Source organism: Acinonyx jubatus, chromosome A3 (assembly GCF_027475565.1).
Source record: "Acinonyx jubatus isolate Ajub_Pintada_27869175 chromosome A3, VMU_Ajub_asm_v1.0, whole genome shotgun sequence".
In the NCBI taxonomy this organism is placed as follows: Eukaryota; Metazoa; Chordata; class Mammalia; order Carnivora; family Felidae; genus Acinonyx; species Acinonyx jubatus.
The window spans coordinates 20,802,574-20,814,787 of NC_069388.1; the positions used below are offsets into that span (position 1 = coordinate 20,802,574).

Genomic DNA, 12,214 nt, shown 5'->3' on the forward strand with positions numbered 1-12,214 from the left:
TTTTGGTATGTTCTTAACGTGGCTCTTAGAACATTTTAAATTACACATGTGGGTAGCCTTGTATTTCTACTGAGAGTGCTGCCTTTTCAAACACAGCACATTCTCTCAACCTCCTGAACAATCCCACAGTGTCCTCACAGTGACAGAAGCTTTCTCAGAAATACTAAAGGGTAGCAACTACCATGCTTTGGCCCTTTGCTCTGTGCTTCACCTTCAGACACCCCCCCCCCCCCCCTCCTCGGTTGCATCTGTCAGGCCTGGATTTCCACATTGTGCTGACCTGGTTAGTACCAGGGATCTGACCGGGGGAACCCCCTCCTCAGGCACACGGAAGTTGACACTTCAGAATGTGGGCTGAGTTAATGGCAGGGTTGCGGCAGGTTCGAGAGGTAACATGGCCCAGGATGCTGGCAGTGTGAGTGCTTGTGAGATTTGGGAGCCATGAGCCCCGTCTCATGCCTGTCTGCAGTGTCCTTTCGGGAGCATGGGGCTTCCATCCATCTTCTCTGCCACTCTGCAAATTTGATCAAACCCCTACTGCTTCAAAGACTCATTTTTAGGACTAAGTTTAGCAAAGCACTTGCCCACTTTTCCCTGTTACTCTCACGTTCTACTTTCAGGACATCAGAACGATATTTTATTCTGACAATGTCCAAATATATGGTCAGAATTCATTCATTTATTCAATTATGCCAGCCACTACACTAGGTACTATGACTACAGCAGTCAATCAGGCAAGAACCCAATGGTCCAAACTCCCTGCAATCAGCATGAGCTCTTGCTAATAACAGCTGCTCACGTGGAAAAGCAACCATTTCTATAAGTTAATGACAAATCAGTGGCAAAAGCAGAATAAAGAGAAAAGCAAAACAAGTGAGTGAATGTTATTTCCCAAATTTCAGGCTGCTCTTGGAAGTGATTCCAAGCCCTACGGAGTCAGAATTTGAGCTCCGCGCCACCAGGGGGCGCGGCAGGGCCGTTTGCGCGGGATCCGCCTCCCGGAAACGCCGCTCTAGGACGCCACCCGCGCTCCAGCTGCATTTCCGCCGGCGCTGGGCGGAAGAGGAGTTTCCTGCTGGTGTGATCGCCCGGCCGGTTCTCCCAAGCCGTCCACGCCGTCGGTTTCCATCTCCCACAATCCTCAGACATCCGCAGCTTCCCGCACTGTCGGCTGTATCTACGGCCGCTGTCCCGCGCCATAGGTCGCGGCTGCCCGGGGTGAGTCCACTGTGGGGATCGCTGGGCGCGTGGTCTGCCCCCCACCACCTTTCGGGGAAACTGAGGCCCGAGGAGTCGGGGAGAGCCGGCGGAGGTCAGCCGCGGTTCCAGGCCTCGCCCCTGGGTTCGGGCCCAGCTCCTCCGTTGGTGCGGACCTCTCAGGATGCGTGTCCTGGGTCGGATCGCTCTCCCTCAGCCCCCCTCACCCCTCCGCCGGGAAAACTCGAGTCCCGCCAACTACCAGAAGCGGGTCCAGCGACGCGCAGACCGAGTGCCGCCGCCAGTGGTGCGGAGCCCCGTGTGGCCCCGGGCCTGAAGAGCTCCCGGGGCCGCGTGATTTTCACGCACACACCCACCTCCGGCTCTGGGCCTCGAATCCCCCAAAGCGCTTCATCGGTTGCCCACGAAGTGACCATGTGAGCGTTAACCCGTTTTCTTGTCAACAAACAGCCTTTAAGAGAAAGCGTTAAAACCCCCGTTGTGCAGAGCGGTTGCGTGAGTTTTCAATTGGGGGCGCTCGCGGGGCCCCAGAGCTGCAGAGGCCGATTCCGGTGTCTTTGTTTTGCACTAAAGCCCCTTCCCCGTGCTGTCTCCTGCGTAGGCGTTGCGGGCTCTGGGGCTCTGTTGGAAGCAGATGGAAAGTCTCCGTTGGACGGCTTTGGGAGCTGTGCGTCAGGCAGCGCCCCCTTCTTTGCTGCAGGACCCTGAGCCGCAGCGCCGGATGTGCCCCCGCGGTGTCCAGGGGGTGAGGCCTGGGTAAGTGCTGCTGCTCAGGAGATCCTTGAGCAGGGGACTCGTTGCCTTCCTGCCACACCACGGTGGGAGGTTTGGTGGGTGGGGGGCGTCCTGGAGCTCCTGCGGGTTCTGAGAAAGCCCCGAGGAGGCCTGGTGTGGTGGATGGGGGTGTGTCTGGGGGCCAGAGAGGTCTGGGTTCAGATCCTGCCTCAGCCTGTGGCGAGCGCATCACCTTGGCTAGGTTACGTCCTTCTGAGCTCCGCTGTGTTTTAAGTGGGGAAACTGCCAGAGCTCTGGGAGGACAGAAGTCTTGTCTGTGTTCTTTGTCTTTGAGCCACGGTTGGTGGCACATAGTAGATCGTCTGTCTGTATCTGTGGGGGGACTAAACAATGTAGGCGTTTTTGCCGCGAGTTGGTCTTCACGTGTCCCCTCTTGATGATGGGAGATGGCGTGTTTACATGAGATGGTGATGGCACTCAGGGTCCTGGGCTTGGCTGGGCAGCTGGGGGCTTATAGGGCCTTCTCTCTTCCTGGCTCACTTTCTGCCTTTTCTGCACCTGCATTCGAAAGTGATCATGGTCTGTCTGTGTCCTGGTCATCGATAGTGCAGGGAGAGGACTTGCAGAAAGCACTTCCCCGTGTTTGGAGGGTCCCCTCTGTCCCTTCCAAACCCTGGAGCTTTCCCACACTTCTCACCACCTTTTTTTAGGTGCCTCTTGGCACCTGTTGTCTTGTTGTACGCTCTATGCCTGGCTCAGCACAGTTTCTGTGAGGCTTTAAAAAGGGAGAACGAGAGTGGGTCCTGTGTCTGTGTGTCTGAGTTGGTGGCGGAGCCACAGCTGTGGTCTTCTGACACTGGTTTCTAATTTCAGCAGCCCGGTGTCCTTTTCTGCTCCTGCGTTGAAGTGATTACAGGCTGCCTTTTTCTTGGTCGTTGGTAACGCAGGCAAAGGAAAAGTCGCAAGGTTCTTTCTATATTCAGAGGTTCCAAAATGGGACAACATTAGGTGACCGAGCACAAGGTGGAGGGAGGGAGGCAGGCTTTCAGTGTGCTTACCTCCTAAGACCCAGATTCCCCCAGTGTTTTCCTGTTGGTAAAGATAGTGGGTTCCTGGGCGTGTAAGCAGTGCCACAGGCTTCTTGTCTCTTGCAGGAGTGGGTCGTGATTGCTGTTCCTTGTTTGTGAAAGGCGACCTCAGGGAGAAGAACGTGGATCGGGAGGTCCCAGGTAAGTGGGATTCTCTAGAGCTCAGGTCTTGTGCGGGCTGTGAGGCTGGAGGGGTTCAGGTGATGAGGTGTGGGAAAGAGTGCCTTCTTCCCGCTGCTCCCAGCTGTCTGTGTCCCCTCAGGCTGGTAGGCACAGGTCAGGTCCCTCTTCTGCTCCTGAGAGCCCCTGATAAAGGCTGCTGTGACATTGAGAGGCAAGCAGCGGTGTCGGGATGGACAGAGAGAGGGCTGCGTTTTAGAGGCAAACCTAGACTCCTTTCCGGTTCCCAGCTGAGTGAACCTGAGCGCTCTTCTGTGATCACCCACACCCAGTCTTTCAGAACCATGAATCCTCAGTATCTCTGCGCAGTTAGTCTCCTCACCTCTTGGTAGGGAGCGGTAAATCGTCTGTGCAGATAAGGGGAAGCTTCTGTGATCTTAGGCTGTAAATCTGGCCATTGGCCTGTCTGCTGGGCTCCTAGTTCAAGTCAGTTCCTGGGCTGCTGTCCGAGGTCTCCCTTCTCGGCCCACTCACTGCCCTTCTCTGCTCCTGCATTCGAAAGTGATCGTGGGCGGCCCGTGCCCTGGTCATTGATAGTGCAGGGAGAGGAATTGCCGAAAGCGTTTCCCCGTGTTGGAAGGGCCCATCCTGTCCCTTCCAAACTCTGGAGCTTTCGTACACATCTCTCTGTCCGCTGATTTGTATTGCTTTCTGGTACTTGGCGCTGGGTGGCTCACTGAGTGCCCTTTTGCCGAGTAGGGCCCTGCCTCAGCGTGTTTCTGTTCATAGGCCGGTGGTGGAATGCTGACCGGGGTCCCTCTTCCCCCACGGCTCTCCCTGGGAAGCATTCTCTGCCTTCTTATTGCACCGCTTCCCACACCCTCAGCCCCGTGGCTCAGCCCTGAACACATTGGATGTTGGTGATTTGCTTGTCATTCCCCTGTGCTGTGATCTCGAGGGCAGTGTCTCCATCTTGGTGTCTGACATGTAGCACTGGGTCAAGACAGAACAAGGTGGGGGAGATCGAGTGCTACACGGTGAGGCAATGGGCTTTTCCCACTCTGGACTGTCAGTGGGGAGACTGTACCTGCTCAAGGCTGAGGCATCCTGCTCTCCTTGGAAGTGTTTCTCTTGTCCTGGCCACGGGCTGGGCCTGTGGTCCACTGGGGGTAACATTCCCTCTGCTCTTAGGTTAAGGAGCAAGGAAGGGAGTAGTACCCTAGATGGGCAGGACGTCGTCGTCGAGAATGCGTACGTAGGCAGCCCTTACGCACTAGATGGAGGACGTGGGGCCCTCCCACCACCCGTTACCCTTCCTGCTCCAGGCTCATTGCTGCCGGTCAGTGTGGCTCGCTCTCCAAAACCTGGCCTTGACAACTTTTTGATACAGATTGCTTAGCAACAAATTGATTGTGGGTACATAGGATAACACTGACATTACTTTTGTCACACATGTTCCCCAGGTCCCTTCCTAGAGTTAAGTTGTTCTTGTTCCTGAGACACCAGTGTGGCTGTCCAAGTCCTGGTAGCAATGGCCCACGTTTGTGGGTGCTGGAATCCGCTGGCTGCTGTGCCAGGTACCCTCTGCACCACCCCCCCAGGCCTGTTGTGAGTGCTCATTCACGCCTTGTCTCTTGCAGGTGGATCTGCATGTCCAGAGGCTCCATGAGAGGTGTCTTACAGCCAGGCGCGAGGCCACAAGTGCCCCGAGGTAAGGTTTTGGAGCCTTCTCTGGAATTGTGTCTTTTTGCATCCGTAAAGTCACACACATGTGCCCTGGGGTCTGGATGAGGCAGCGAGATGAGAGTGGGCATCCATGAGTTCCCAGTTGTGTCCTGGCTGGGAGGCAATCCCCCACATAGTGAGGGAGGGGGGACAGGCCTCTAGAAAGCTGCGCTGGTGAAGGGCTTCCTTCCTGGTGTCAGCACCGTGCTGTGAGGGAAAGCCTGTAGATTTAGGCACCAGAGACCTTGGTCCAGTTTCTGAGGCATGCATGTCTGGCTTTGTGAGCCATCCTTCCTGGCGTTCTTTCTGTCCTTTTCTGCTCCCGTATCTGAAAGTGACTGCAGGCTGCCTGTGCCTTGGTCATTGGTAGGGCAGGAGAGGAGTCACCGAGAAAAGTTCCCGTGTTTGAAGGGTCCAGCCATCCTTTCCAAACCCTGGAGCTTTCCCACACTAGCTTTTTCCCCCTGCCCTTCCCTTCTGAGCTGGGGCCTCTGCTGGCCCCCATGTGAGGTGGTAACTGGGCTAGCCCCCCGACCTGTGGGGCTCATTCTGTCTTTCCACGTTACGGATTTTCTTGTCAGAAACAAGCCTACCTTTTAATTTGGACTTCACACTGGTATAAATTCACATAGCGCCCGAGGGCACACGTAAGAATTGGAAGTCGTGGCTTCTGCTGTTTGAATTTACAGGAGCCGAGGCCAGTCCGCAAGAACACGTTAGTCAAGGCAGTGTGTGAATTCAGCGCTCGTGTGTCTGCTGTCTTTGCTCCTCGACTGTCTCTTGAGCACAGCGTGCATTGCTTTTCCAGGAGCTGTCAGAAACGTTAAATAAATGGAGAAAGAAAAACAAAGGTGGGGCCTGCTGTAGGGGCAAGGAGGAGTTCTATCAATTCTGAGTCAATAGAAATAGTTCTCATTTGTCACGGTCAGCCAGAAGCCCTCAGCCAGAAGCCCGAGGAGTTCTTTTGTCACTCGCCGACAGGAGAAGGATGTGTTGATGGATCACCCTCTTCGTAGGTCTCCCTTCACTGACTTCATCTGTGCTTTGTGGGTTCTTTTGCAAAGGGTGACCCCGGGGGTTGACTGAAGAAGAAGTTCTGAGTCCTGTGGATCTTTGAAATCTATTTGTAGACTCCAGATTTCCTAGCTTGCTTCCTGATTTGTGTCATTGAGGGTATATGTTGCAGGCTGGGCACTCTGTAGTCCTCGTCAACAGCAGGCTGACCGTCTGCGTCTCATTCTGTGCGCTGCCCCTGTGTTCGGGGAGGCAGAAACCTTGCGACGGGGCCTTCGCTTTGTAGACTCAGATACAACGGGTGCCCCTGGGAGGCATGTCTTGGCTCCCGGGTAAGAAGTGAGGTGAGGTTGGAGGCGAGGTCAAGGTACCCATTCCAGACTTCTGGCCTGGGGGCTCCTGTCTAGTTTTGAGACCCCTTCCGTTTGCCTTCAGGTCTCGTGCTTGCAGGTGGGATCCTGCCGGGCCACATGTTTTTGTTCCGTCTCACGATGATGTGGAGGTAGTCAGAATAGTGTATGTGAACCACCCGGTGCCCAGGAGTCCTCTGATAACCCTGAGGTCCCCTTGCCTTTCAGACCTGCTCTCCACCCCTTTTGCGTCAGGGGCTTGTCCTGTCCCACAGCCTAGTTCCTGGTCCTGGGCTCCTCAGCCAGGCTGGAGGATTCAAGGGACAATGGCGACCATCCTGAAGACATTTTATATCACCCCTACCCCCCACTCCAGGCTTGGTCATTCAAACCCCTGGGTGTGGAGTCCTGCAGGTTGAGTTGGGAGTCACTTGTGTAATCTTCTCAAGCGTTCATGACGTGTTTTCATTTATCCTTCAAATGGGCCCGGCAGTGTTGACCTTCAAAGGTCGGGGCACCTCACCAGAACAAGTCTTTGTTGGAAGTTTATCTGGCATTTGCCTTTTATGGCCGGGCCGTGTTAAGTGGGTCTTCACAGAACAGGATGGCAGCTGCTGGGGCCTTGTGACAGGCTGGGCAGACGAGTCGTGAACGTGTGTGGGAGAGCTGCTGAGGATGAGGGTCTGTCCCTTTGGTCAAGATGCAGTGGTTCCTCAGTGCCAAGCTCCCAACAGTGAGTGCTGAGCTGTCTCCCTGGGAATTACTCTGTGTGGTCAGTTGCCCTGGTCGTGAACTCCTAGAAAGAAAGCGATTTCTTATAAAAACTGGATTTTTAAGATGTTTTTCTCTTTTATCATCCTTTCTATCTTGGTGATAGATAGATAGATAGATAGATAGATATCTAGTTTGGCGCGTGTAAACTGGGAGCTTAGGCCTGGTTGATGCGGACCTTCTCAGTGATGTCACTTGGGGAGAAGGTGGCCTGGAGATTAAATGCTTATATGCTTCTTCTCCCTCTTAGGTCAGCCTTCGGTCCGGAGGCTGTTGAAGTAAGTCCCAAGGCCGTGAGTCATTGACCGTCGGGATGACGTGGGATGTGTGTTCACTGAGACTTTTCTCCGAGGTGAGTTAGTGCCGAGTGCCGGAGACCCACAGGCAGCGGGGAAGCTGGTTTGCGTTCATGTGGGTGGGAACTCCAAACCATCATCATCATCGGTCTCACTTGTCCTTTCTTGTAGGTTCTCTCGGTGCCATTAGTAGTCACCAGAGGGGCAGAGAACGGAGAGGGAGTCCTCTATGCGAAGCATCCCCAGAGCACCCCGTGCTGTCCGCTCAGAGCACCTCGGAGCAGCTCTTGGCTCCGCGCGTGACATCAAAGGGAGGGTGCTGGGGCTGCGGCCGGGTCCGCTCCAGCTGGCTCTTGAGTCAGGACAGCCGTGCCCCGAGAAGCCGAAGACGGGAGGTCAGCCCCACGTCCCTCTGCTGTGTCTGGAATGACTTGAATGAGTGAACGTTTTCCTCTCGCATTCTAGCTGCTCATCACTTTCCCCTCTGCCTACCCATTCAATAAACCTTACGGACTTGCCGCGTCTGCCTTTTAAGTCATCTAAAAAGCTGTGTGCCGCTGAGGCTGGACGTGAAATGGATGGCCTTCCAGTCGTGTTTTCACCCGTGAGCCTCTTCCTGTTAGGCTCCTGAGGCTTGGCACCCAGGCTACTGTTCGATTGTTCAGTTAGGACAAGGAGGTGACCAGGTGCTGGTAGAGTTGGCTCAGATTGAGGGCCCATGAAAAAGTCAAGGGTGTTGAAGAACAGGCCAGGGCTTTGGAAGGGGGGACGGGTGACCGGGTGGGCTGGAGTGAGGCAGGCAGTGATGCCATCGAGGAAGCTGGGGTGGCCTGAGTTCTGGGGCCTGGCTCATGAGTACAAATGCCTGCCCGTCGCGGGGCTCAAACTCACAGACCGTGAGATCATGACCTGAGCCGAAGTCAGACGCTCAACTGACTGAGCCACCCAGGCGCCCCTTTAATTCCCATTTTAAAGATGGAAGGGTCTATGTGAGGAAATAGGCCCCAGAGGCCATGATGAAAGGCCGCGTTGTCCCGTTTCTGCATTGGAAATCGGACTTGCCTCAGTGAGTTTGATACCTTGACGGGCGCCTGTGGGAGGCAGGCGTTCTCCGCGCCTCAGGTGTTCACTCTGCCGGCCAGTTCCCGACAGCGGCATCCAGAAGTCAAGTGTCTTTTTTTCTGACTTCTCCGTGGACCGTCCTTTGACTTCTGGTCAGCTGCCTGAAGTCGGTTATGTTGGCTGCTGTGGAGACGCAGCAGCACAACACAGGCCCGGACTTCACAAGTGTGCACGGGGACGCCAGGTGCCAGGTCATGCCTGCCTCGCGGCGCTTGGGGCGTGTGAAGCGTGAGCCATCCCCAGTCTTTAGGGCCTGAACAAATCTGGAAAGAGCGTCAACAAGGTGACCCAGGAGCCAGGCTTCAGGCCAGGGAGGTATGATTCTTGCCGGGAATTGTGTGCTTACCGGATGGATCAGGTAATGGGAGATTTCCATCGTACAGTCAAGAACTGGGAGGATGAGAGCTGGTTAGAGTGAAGGTTCCTTCATCACAAGAAAAAAAACCGCATTTATGTATGAGCCAGAGCCCATGCTGAAAGTGGGGATAGGATGGGGAATACGTTTGGGTTCTCACGGTATCCCTGAACGGTCTCTACATGTGTTGTTTATATGCTTAATATCTGGAATGTGCGCTTCTGTTGGGCACTGCTATAGGTTGGGGATACTGCTCCGAACACAACACACAGGAGGCCTCACGGAGCTTATAAGACTGCAGTCCCTCAGGGTGAGCCGCTAGCCATGCGTGGCTGTTTCTTTAAATTGATACAAATAAAAGCGTGAAGTTCACATCTTCCTTTGCACCAGCCGTATTTCAGATGTTTGGTGGCCACAAGCGGCTGCTGTGTCGGGCCGTGCAGATGCATAGGACTGTTCCTGTCACTGCAAGAAGTGTTAAAAAGAAAACTCACAGGCCCAAAATGGCGTCACGTAAGCCAAGTCCCCAAACCCAGGCTTAATACCTGATCGAAATGCAGCATCAGCTCGCCGTGGAAGTGCAGTCTTAACCGGTCAGAAGTTTCTCTGATGGGTGCCTGTGAGTCCACTGCATGGGCTCTCTCCATCCCCAAAGGAAGAGGAAATAATCTGCGTGATTAGACTCCCCTCCTGTTCCCCCTCGGAAAGCAACCTTGCCTGGAAGCATTCGTTTGCAAATGGCTCTTGCCCTACCTCTCTTCTCTCCAGGCTGGGTGGGATGCTGCCCGACTCCTAGTTTAATAAAGCCGACTAGATCTTCAAATTGACCGGGTTGAATTTTGTTTAACGTGAAGTCAGACAGCACAGCGCTGGTCTAGAAGGTGAGTTCAGGGCTAATTACGTGAACGAAGAGGGTTGCTGGACACCTTTACAGAAAGGCTGTTACTCTAGGAGCCCACGGTGGTGCGACATCCCCTGCCGGGATGTTTAGGGTAGTTCTGAGTGTGGGCGGACAAAGTTGGGGCGGCCGCCTGCAGGAGTGTAAGGTCACTGGCTTTGGGGTCACACAGACCTGAGTCTGTCCCCCACCCCCCGGGTGGCATAAGGCAAGTTTCCACTACCTGACCTCGGTTTCCTCTTGTAAAATGAGACCCACACCTTTACAAGAGTGGGGTGAGGTAGGGATTAAATAGACCGATGCATGTGAAAGCCTGAGTAGTGTGTCCCTTTAGGAAATACTTCGTAACTGATAGCTATTACTATCATTTATTGAAGGTTTCTCTGCACCATACTGAAATTGATCATACTTCTTTTGGGCCTTGGGGGCTTTGATGGTGTAGCCCCTAATTTTTTTAAAAATATAATTTATTGTCAAATTGGCTAACATACAGTGTGTGAAGTGTGCTCTTGGTTTTGGGGGTAGATTCCCGTGGTTCATCGCTTACAGACAACACCCAGTGTTCATCCTAGCAAGTGCCCTTCTCAATGCCCATCACCCATTTTCCCCTTTCCTTTCCCCACCCCCACCCCAATCAACCCTCAGTTTGTTCTCTGTATTTAAGAGTCTTTTATGGTTTGCCTCCCTCTCTCTAACAATTTTTCCCCCTTTCCCTTCCCCCATGGTCTTCTGTTAAACTTCTCAAGATCCACATGAGTGAAAACATGGTATCTGTCTTTCTCTGACTTATTTCACTTCTAATGCTGAAATTTGTGGGCAATCAAAAATAGTTCCGTTCCTTTTACAGCAGAAGATTTGCATAATAATTAATAGATGGCTTAAAAACATTTATCTCCAAATTAGAGTATACATGCTTTTCTCAAGCATATAAAGAGCCTTTATAAATACTGTTCATATTCTGGGTTATAAAACAAGTGACAAATACCAAAGAATCTGTGTCCTATGAACTACATTTGCACTGCAATAGAAAGGCAATAACAAAAACAGTTCTGAAAAAAATCCCTATGTTTGGGAAATTTAAAAACATTGAAAATACCTCATCAAAGATGATACCGTAAGCAGAATTAGAAATAGTGACAACGGAATGATAATAAAAATTTACATACCGAAGTTTGTGAATTGTAGCTCAAGTAATTACTAAGGAGAAATTTAAGCCTCGGTGCTTGAAATAGAAGACCGAGATTTAATATGTAATAAAAAAGAGAAGTAATGCGAATAAAAATTAGAGCAGAAAGTAAAGCCAAATTTAGGGAATGATATAGATCACTTTTTGTATATAAAAATTTATATTTTGATGAGCACATTTTGAGAAAACATCAAACGAAATTGCCTCAAGGAGAAATGGGAAACTAATAGTCTGATAAAGACCACAGGGGACAGAGCTCAATAAGGATTTATTTGCCTGTTACAACATGAACTTTTCTCGGTCCCTATCAAAGCTGTGATTTTCTGAAAAGAAATCTTGGATCTGTCCTTGAATGAATACATAATGACGCAAACACTTACCTCCTTACTGGAGACCATTGATACAATCCATTTGGAGGGGTGTATAGGGGCCATGAGGCTTTGGTTTCAGACTACACACTTTTCTCAGAATTCAGCTGTAGACAGGCCATGCACGAGAAACATCATTGGTCAGGCTTTTAAATTTTTCCCACCAGCGTTGAAGACCACAGCCATTTACCTCTACTGGTGGTAAGACTGAACAATTGTAACGAATATAGGTGGTCAGAGTGGAAGAGAGTGAAAGCCTCTTTTGAGGGGTAACGATTTCCGAGGATGTCGTGAAGGGTTACCTTGGACTGAGAACATAGACGCTGCGAAGACATTGATCGACTAGTAGCTCTAGGCTTATATCCTAAAGTGTGTACCCTGTCACTGATAGACAGGGATGCTGAAACTTTCAAATCACTCTGTAGACCGTTCTTGTCCCCGTCTTTTTGCTTGGCAGGAGCATGTTTCTTTTAAGCCAAAAAGTACAAAATTATTCAAATGTTTTCATATTAACATGCTCTATACATAAATAACTCAGGAAAATGGAACTTCTTTTGTTGGTTTTGCGTGTTTTTTTTTTTTATCCTAAATTTGGAAAACAAAGAGCTCTCACGAGTTTTGAGTTGATTAAAACTTAGAGAATGGATAAGATCTAATTATATCTTGGGGCACCTGGGTGGCTCAGTCAGTTAAGCATCTGACTTCGGCTCAGGTCATGATCTCGCGGTCTGTGAGTTTGAGCCCCGCGTCGGGCTCTGTGCTGACAGCTCAGAGCCTGGAGCCTGCTTCAGATTCTGTGTCTCCCTCTCTCTCTCTGCCCCTCCCCTGCTCATGCTCTGTCTCTTTGTCTCTTAACAATAAATAAATGTTAAAAAAAAAAAAGATGTAATTATATCTTTTATCCCTTCTAAGGTGATCGGGGCAAATCTTTGTGTAATCTGGTGGCCATTCAAGGAAACCCAAAGACA

General features: G+C 51.7%; 3 non-coding genes across 3 annotated transcripts; all 3 read left to right on the forward strand.

Annotated features, from left to right (window-relative positions):
• Positions 1-2,509: 2,509 nt before the first annotated feature.
• LOC113602626 (small nucleolar RNA SNORA71) lies at positions 2,510-2,642 on the forward strand. Its single transcript, XR_003424106.1, has one exon. It is a non-coding gene; the product is annotated as a small nucleolar RNA SNORA71 (small nucleolar RNA).
• A 1,066-nt stretch (positions 2,643-3,708) lies between these two features.
• On the forward strand, positions 3,709-3,841 carry LOC113602627 (small nucleolar RNA SNORA71). Its single transcript, XR_003424107.2, has one exon. It is a non-coding gene; the product is annotated as a small nucleolar RNA SNORA71 (small nucleolar RNA).
• A 1,365-nt stretch (positions 3,842-5,206) lies between these two features.
• On the forward strand, positions 5,207-5,336 carry LOC113602629 (small nucleolar RNA SNORA71). The gene has a single exon (XR_003424109.1). It is a non-coding gene; the product is annotated as a small nucleolar RNA SNORA71 (small nucleolar RNA).
• Positions 5,337-12,214: the final 6,878 nt, after the last annotated feature.